This window comes from Pituophis catenifer, unplaced genomic scaffold (assembly GCF_029215685.1).
Source record: "Pituophis catenifer annectens isolate HBS135680 unplaced genomic scaffold, rPitCat1.0.hap2 SCAF_1, whole genome shotgun sequence".
NCBI lineage: Eukaryota > Metazoa > Chordata > Lepidosauria > Squamata > Colubridae > Pituophis > Pituophis catenifer.
The window spans coordinates 206,959,148-206,967,277 of record NW_027256881.1 but is presented as its reverse complement, the minus strand read 5'-3'; positions in this window follow the sequence as shown (position 1 = coordinate 206,967,277).

Sequence of the window (8,130 nt, the reverse complement as noted above, 5' to 3'; positions counted from 1 at the left end):
GAAAAAGCACCTTTGGAACAACCATGACCGGATGATTGAGAATCTCCATATAACTTTATAACTGGATAAAAATGCCAAATCCAGGCTAAACATCTGGCTGACTACTAAGCGACCAACCATAATAATATAATAATAATAAAATAATAATCAGTTCTTAAAATAGTTTACATAGAGAAAAAAAAGTAAAAAAGTTTGTCTTTAAAGGTTAACTGAACATAGTTAGTGTTGAAGATGATGGGCCTGTTGTTGGAAAAAATGGACCTTGTGCTGGAGAATCAGGGCTTGATTCAGCTGCTAGGGGAAAACAGTTATTACTGGGGTCAGTTTCTTGAAGTAGGCATCAAGGGAGGTTTGCACATAGCTTTTTCTCATCATAAATGACCTTGTAGCAGCTGAGGCTCTTAATAACTGTATGGAAAAACTGGGTCAACCTCTCTGTATTATGATATTCTTTATCCTCTAACTTTGCCATCCCTGTTTCAATGAGATGAAAGACTTCAGCTAACACTTTTGTCAAAACTTTTTTTGGTTCTGGAGTTTGTAGGTCCCAGTCAGTGGTGGGATTCAATTTTTTTTACGACCAGTTCTGTGGGCGTGGCTTGGTGGGCATGGCAGGGAAAAGATACTGTAAAATCTCCATTCCCACCCCATTCCAGGGGAAGGTTACTGCAAAATCCCCATTTCCTCCTGATCAGCTGAGACTCGGGAGGCAAATAATAGACAGGGGCAGGGCCAGTCAGAGATGGAATTTACCAGTTCTCTGAACTACTCAAAATTTCTGCTACTGGTTCTACAGAACTGGTCAGAACCTGCTGAATACCACCTCTGGTCCCAGTCTTCTTCCTCAAATACTATCATCTGTTGGTCTACTTCATTGATTAGTTCTTTAGCACAGTAGTCAAATAACTGTACAACATCTTTTCCACTTATGTCTAACTGCAGTTGATTACCAATATGAACCAGAGTTTACTGGCTTTGGCAATGTTGTCAGCTGTACACTCCTGAAAAGCGTGCATGACTGGGGAACACAATTTATTCTACAGCAGTATTTTTGATGGCATCATAGATATTATAATTTCTCCAGATGAACTTCCTTAAGTTCATCACATTATTTTGGGTAGTTCTGATTGTTCTGATTTTCACAAACATTGTGAAAATGTTTGCGGTAAATAATGGAACTTAAAGGAGGCTATGGCTCCCTGATCCATTGGCTGAAGTAGCAATGTGGTGTTGCATTGGGTGTGTGGCAGAAGTGGGTTTCAAATTTTTTTTACTACCGGTTCTATGGGTGTGGCTTGGTGGGCGTGGCATGGCTTAGTGGACGTGCCTTGGTGGGCCTGGCAGGGGAAGGATACTGTAAAATCTCCATTTCCACCCCACTCCAGGGAAGGATACTGTAAAATCCCCATTTCCTCCCAATCAGCTGGGACTTGGGAGGCAGAGAATAGATGGGGGTGGAGCCAGTCAGAGGTGGTATTTACCGATTCTCCGAACTACTCAAAATTTCCGCTACTGGTTCACCAGAACTGGTCAGAACCTGATGAAACCCACCTCTGGTGTGTGGGTGTGTGTAAAATACCACCTTTCATGTTGAGTGACAGTCTTCTAAAGTGCCTGGATAGCCAGATGTGGTGTCAAATATAAGGAGATTCTTGAAAGGAATTTGCCAAGCAATAACATTCAACAGCAGGTTTAACAAAATGGTTTAACAACTGATCTTGAAAAATGGCAGGCATAACCCAAGCCTTTGGATTTGCTTTCCAAATAACCAGAAGGGATGCCTTACTGGTATGACAAAGTGCCCTTGGATTTAAGGAGCGATAAACATATGTTACCCGAAGCAATTATGTTAGCCTATCCTCTGCTGCTTTATTCCTTGGTGTAATTTTTCCCCTCTTTCAAAATATAAGTCTTCTTAGGCATTTTTTCCTCAAAATAAGCCAGATATTTCTCTACGTGAAATATCTGGTTTGGCAAATAACCTCCCTCCTCAATAATTATTTTAAACATGTCAGGGAAATCATTACGCACAGCACTTTCATCAGCACTTGCTGTTTCACCTTGCACTTTAATGTTATGTAAATTTGCCCTCACTTTGAAGCAATTGAACTAACCCCTACTCACAACAAATTCTTCATCACAATTACTTCACTTGCTGCACGTGCAGCTTTTAAATAATTGGAAAGGCTTCAAGCCTTTTCTTGAATAAAGTAAGGCTACTAGGTATATTACTCTGATTTTGACAGTCTAATCAAATTATCAATAGCCTTTCCATTTCAATGATTAAACCATTGTGTTGCTTAGTAATAATTGTAGCTTTCATCAGGGCAGGGCCTTTCACATGTTCCATTTTTCTCACTTTATCCTTTAAAATTGTTCTGATTGTTGTTTGGGTGTAATCTAACACATTTCCAATGTCCGATTGATGTTTCATCTCTTCTTGAATGCTTTATTATTTCCACTTTATTTGCATGTTGCCATTCAGTTGTCTGCCATTTTAAATAATAGGTTTGTAAGTACTAGTTATCTCTAAATTGGATATTCTTAATCTAGGAAGTTAATTTTTTTTAGCATCTGGCAAATATCTACAGAACAATTATTGTGCTAATTTGGACACCAATCTGTTGCATTTTATATATCAGTCTAGATATAGTGCGAATTTCTTCTGATTTCTAGAAACATGATAAAGAATTTCCTTTTCCATTCTGCCTATAGATATTCCCGGTTGTAATTCTAAGAATTCTTACTTCCAACTTATTCTCAACTCCCTCTAATTTCCCTTGCTTTTTCTGGCCCAGATCCAGTTGGGGAAGCCTCACATTGGCCTAGTTTTGTATTTTCCTTATATAACATCTAAATCTTTGGAGTAGTATTCCATTTCACTTCTGTGAAAGCATTATTGTTAAGCTTCCAGATTCCTGAGATGATGGAGATGATGCCCACCAGCAAGTTTTATTTTATTTTATTTTTTAAAATAAGGATTTTGAAGTTGTCTGCCATCTGCTCAATAACAAGAATACCATTGGTAAATAAACACTACCCACATCCCACTTCAGTCACTGTGGAAAGCATTTGAGCTGGGCATGGCTAGTTTAGTGAAGAGAAGGACCAGGGGAGACATGATAGCAGTGTTCCAATATTTGAGGGGCTGCCACAGACAGGAAGGGGTCAAGCTATTTTCCAAACCACCTGGAAGCCAGACAAGGAATAGTGGATGGAAACTGATCAAAGAGAGATTCAACCTGGAAATAAGGATAAATTTTCTGACAGTGAGAACAATCAACCAATGGAACAGCTTGCCTTCGGAAATTGTGGGAGCTTCATCACTTGAGACTTTCAAGAAAAGATTGAACTGCCATTTGTCAGAAATGGTGTAGGGTCTCCTGCTTGGGGGGGGTGTTGGACTAGATGACCTACAAGATCCCTTCCAACTCTGTTAATCTGAGCTCAGTCATTTCTATCCAGATATGGCATCCATATGACAATCTTCAATACTATAGCCGGACATCCAATGTATGGAGAAGCCCATGAACATGCAAACCTAAACAACTGCTTTTGGAGGACAGTGTACTTACTGTAGTGAAGTTTACTGAAGTTACAATTTCTGATACTGTAACTTATTGTCTGACTCTGTATAATTTGCTACAACCTCTGTAATCACATAGCAGAAAGAACTATAATTAAAAAAAAAAACTGACACAGCATAATTGTTATTTTTCCTATAACAACAGCAAATGTTTCTTGGCTCGAAGACTCTGCCGTTATATTTTCAATTTCTTTTGGACATACATTTGCTATATTACACCCTCTTTTTCTCCGATAGTATTCTGATCATTCTGCCTGGATGATGTCTGTAAAACAAGTAGAGTAGCAACATAATCCTTTGCAGGCCTACTCAGTGTAGCTCTATCTTAGTTTGGTTGGGTTTGTTCCAAGAAAGTACATGCAACGTTTCAGTCAGTGGTGGGTTGCCCCTAGTTCGGACCGGTTCACAAGAACCGGTAGTAAAACTGGCAGGAGGCTCCGCCCACCGCCACGGATGTCATCATCAGGGATCTGCGCATGCGCAGAAGCAAGACTTGCGATCCTGTTATGAACCGGTGGTAAAGGTAAGTAGAACCCACCCCTGGTTTCAGTGTTAGGATCGTCTATTTTTCTTTAACAGCAGACTTCACACATTTAATAACTTAAATTTTCATTTACTTTGTACACAAACATTCTTTTTTCCCTTTAAATATTTTTCTTTCTTGGGTATATGGATAAAAATTATTTTCATTTCTTTTCTGCAATGCTTAGATTCTCTCCTCCTCTCCCTTCTCTTTTGAAGCCCCTGTCAGTAGAACTGCCAGTAGAATCATCCCTTACTGATTACTGCCTATCAGGTAAATGTTTAGCATGGGGCGGGGACGGGGTTTGAACTTAAAAGGAAGTGGCTTCTTCCATCCTCTGATAAATTTCATTCATGGAGTTTCCTCCATGACTGGTTTGTAATAGTGACCTTCTGATTCACTTACTGCAATCTGCTGAGAGTATATCTTGGTGAAATGGGCAGAATGTGCTATTCCTATAGTCACTGTACTATATTTTTTATTTTTTTTTATTTTTATAATTATCTTAGCTTGCCATTCATATCTTCACTTCTATTCATGTGCTCTCAAGTGATACATTTCCAAGGCCAGAATGAAAATAAATCTTAGTCTAATCTCTCCAGTAATTCCCATCCATCATTTTTATAGCCCAGGTTCAGAATTAATTTATTTTCAATATGCTTCTGCTACTGCTGTTGGTTATTTTGGTTCTAGATTTCTACAGAATGTCTTTCAAAAACTGTTGCCCTTATCACATCAGAATAAGTGTCCAAGTTTTGAGTAGATTGAAATGATAGCAATGACTTCCTAAGGCTTTTGAATTTTAAAAGTAGCATTGTATGAAACTGCAGATTTAAACATTATGAAGATGACATTTTTTATCTTGCACTTACTCCAAAACTGACACACACAGTTCCATCTCTCATTTTATTTAAATGTGTGTATGAAATAGCTTCAATAAGATAATCTTTCTCAAGCTGGTACACATCAAAATGTTGGATTTCAGCTCCCATAATTCCTGGTTTGCACAACTATTGCGATTAACTCAAAGTCCAATGTGGCTGAAAAGTGCCCAGATGAGAGAGTTTAAGCTAAGACAGGGCTGTCAAACTCAAGGCCCAGGGACCGTATGTGGCCCACGGGGTGCTTAGATCTAGCCTGCGGGAAACAGCGAAGGACCAGCCCATGGTGCCTCTGCCACTGAAAACGGAGCTTGGGACAGGCAACCCTCTTGAGCTTCGTTTTTGCTGGCAGAGGGAGCAATCCAGCAAAAAACAGAGTTCGGGGGCCCATTTTCACTGGCAGAGTGTTCGGGCCTCCACAGGTGCCCCCAACACAAGTGACGTTGAGATGGCCATGTGGCCATGCCCACCCTGGCCACATCCACCCCGGCCCTCCAAGGTTAAACACAACCCTGAAGCAGCCCTCAATGAAATCGAGTTTGACACCCCTGAGCTAAGAGATTTTGAGTGGACCATGGTCACCTGGTGAGCTTTATAGCTGACAGGGAAGCTAATGCCCTAATCATTATAAGCTCACTGATAACATGCCTGTTAAAAATTGAACATAACCTATAACCCATAAGCTATAAATGTCATGTATATATTAATTACCCAGCACTATCAAAACCAAGCAACATTATTTTTCTTTGAAGTTCTCCTTAAGTCTATAATTTTATTAATGAATTTTCTGCGTTGGCTGGAGAGTTAAACTTTATGTCCTTTGAAATATCTCCCAGCTGTCAGAGTTTACAGTTTTATTTAGAAAAGTCACATAGCACATAATAATAAAGTTGGATACGAAAACATTACTCATTGTCTGCCATAGCGTTCCCTGAAATACTTCCATGAAAACAAAGAAGGAACACAATTCACATTTGTTGTAAAAAAAAAAAAAAAAAACCATGCTATTTTTCAAATTGTACATTAGCACTAGGTATCAGTTTGGCAGTGCTGATCATAATGGTTTAGGGTTGCAAATGGCCTCACCCAAATAAGCCTGATTTGTTTCTCTGTTTGAGAATGCGAAGTAAGAATGCATAAATGTTATCTGAATGGATATACTTAGGTACAAATGTAACTTTAGGTCAGGAGGATTGAAATTCCTAAATGATATTGGACTTTTTATCAGATATTAAAAGGAAATGTAAGCACAAATAATGGAAACAGAACCTGAAGATGGATGCAGAAGAAGGGATCAGAGCATAAACCATCCAAATCAGGACTATATTAACAGCAATGAACAGTGCAGATATTAAATGGCATTGTAAAGGAGTTAACTCTAAACCTTTCCATGCATTGTATCTTATTCTAAATATACAACATTAGAATGGTTCAAAGTGAATTTAAACACGGGTAAGCTTATAACCAGATATTTCTGCTTGTAGAATAAAGTTTCCCAGTATAAAGTGAATGCCAGGGAGGTGGGGTAGGAAACTGTGCAACCCCATATATGCCCATGTTCTTAATGGATCTGTTCCAGAATGTTTTCTTGGCCAGCATAAATTTAACTTTCCATTCAAGGTTTGGCTATGTATGTGGACAATCTGTATATTATTGCATTCAGTAAACTAACTGTCAGAGAAATTTATTGGACCTGTAACTCTGGAACTTAACAGGCCACAACCACCAGCTATTTTGCATTGTCTCCATGCTTGTCCAGTGACTACAGTAAAAAAATAAAGGTGATATGGCAAAGCAAAACATCTGTATAGTAAACTTATAAATTAGCCCCTATACTTTTTGTTTTCTGTTATCCAAAGATAGAATAATGAACTAGAGAAAGTTGGAAGCAAGCAGTGGTGCAGAGAATGTCCAAGCTGCCTTAGATAATTTAGCTGAGCCTCTCTCAAGATCTCTGATGAGGATAAAATGAAAAGAGCAGACTATGAACCCTGTGCCTACTCCAGACATTGCAGGACAAAGAACTTTCCTTTGAGGTTAAACACTGCAAGCAACATTTCTCAGATAGCTGCAAATAACCAATCTCTGCCTATTTCTCCATCCTCATTAACTCTTTTGGACCATTCTTGGAATGATTTTCTAGATCATACCAGCATATTGCATGTATAACTCCTTGGATCAAAGACTGCCTTATTGTTTTCTTAGCTTTTTAAGCTTCTTATTTTTTCTGCTTCTCATTTCAGAATTCAAATAAGTCACTGTTTTTATTGAACAGGAGTGATTTTTTTTTTTTAAAAAAAGAATATTTTTACAACAGTTTGAAGAAAATCAGTTTGGGAGGAAACTTAATCAGGAAACAAAACTTCTCTTCCATTCTGCTAAATTAGTTTCTCCTCCCCTTAATTGGTCTGTATATTTTATGCTTCTGGTTTGTCTTTGAAAAACTGTTCTAACTGAGAAGCGAGGAACAAATTAATGAGAGCCACAGGTAATGAAAAACTATGTTTTTGACACTCCCACAAAGACAGCAAGAATTTTGCCGAGATGAGTATGGAAGTAATAAACTTGTAATAAATGTCACAGAGATGGGTACTTTGATTGGAAGGAAACTCAGATACTCTTCCAGCTGCTGAACCTGTCAGTTATATAAATGAAAATGCATATTGGGAAGAAATAGGCGATAAATCTTTTACTCTAGAGATGAAATTTTGACTGAACATAGAGAAATATGGTAATAAGTAAATTAGCTTCCTGTTATTACTTGAAGGTGGCTTCTTTTCAATACCAGACAGCCTGTTTTAAACATAAAAGCATATCACATAAATACACACTTTTTCAAAAGAATAAATAATAATAGTGCACATACAACTGATAAAGAGAATCTTTGCTTTGAATCCATGTGTATATGATGAAAGTCGAATGCTTCCTCTATTATAGGAATCAGTGATAAGCACAGTATTCCCATAAGTTAAAATATGGCTCAAAAATATCATTGATAAGACCCACATTGTATTCAGTGCTCTGAATCCCAAATACCATGGAAGAAATTAAAGCAGAGTAAGTATTATGTAACAAATAATTTCTACTTATTGACAGAATATTATATATTGTCCTGTGGTTAATACCGATTAGAATGTAGA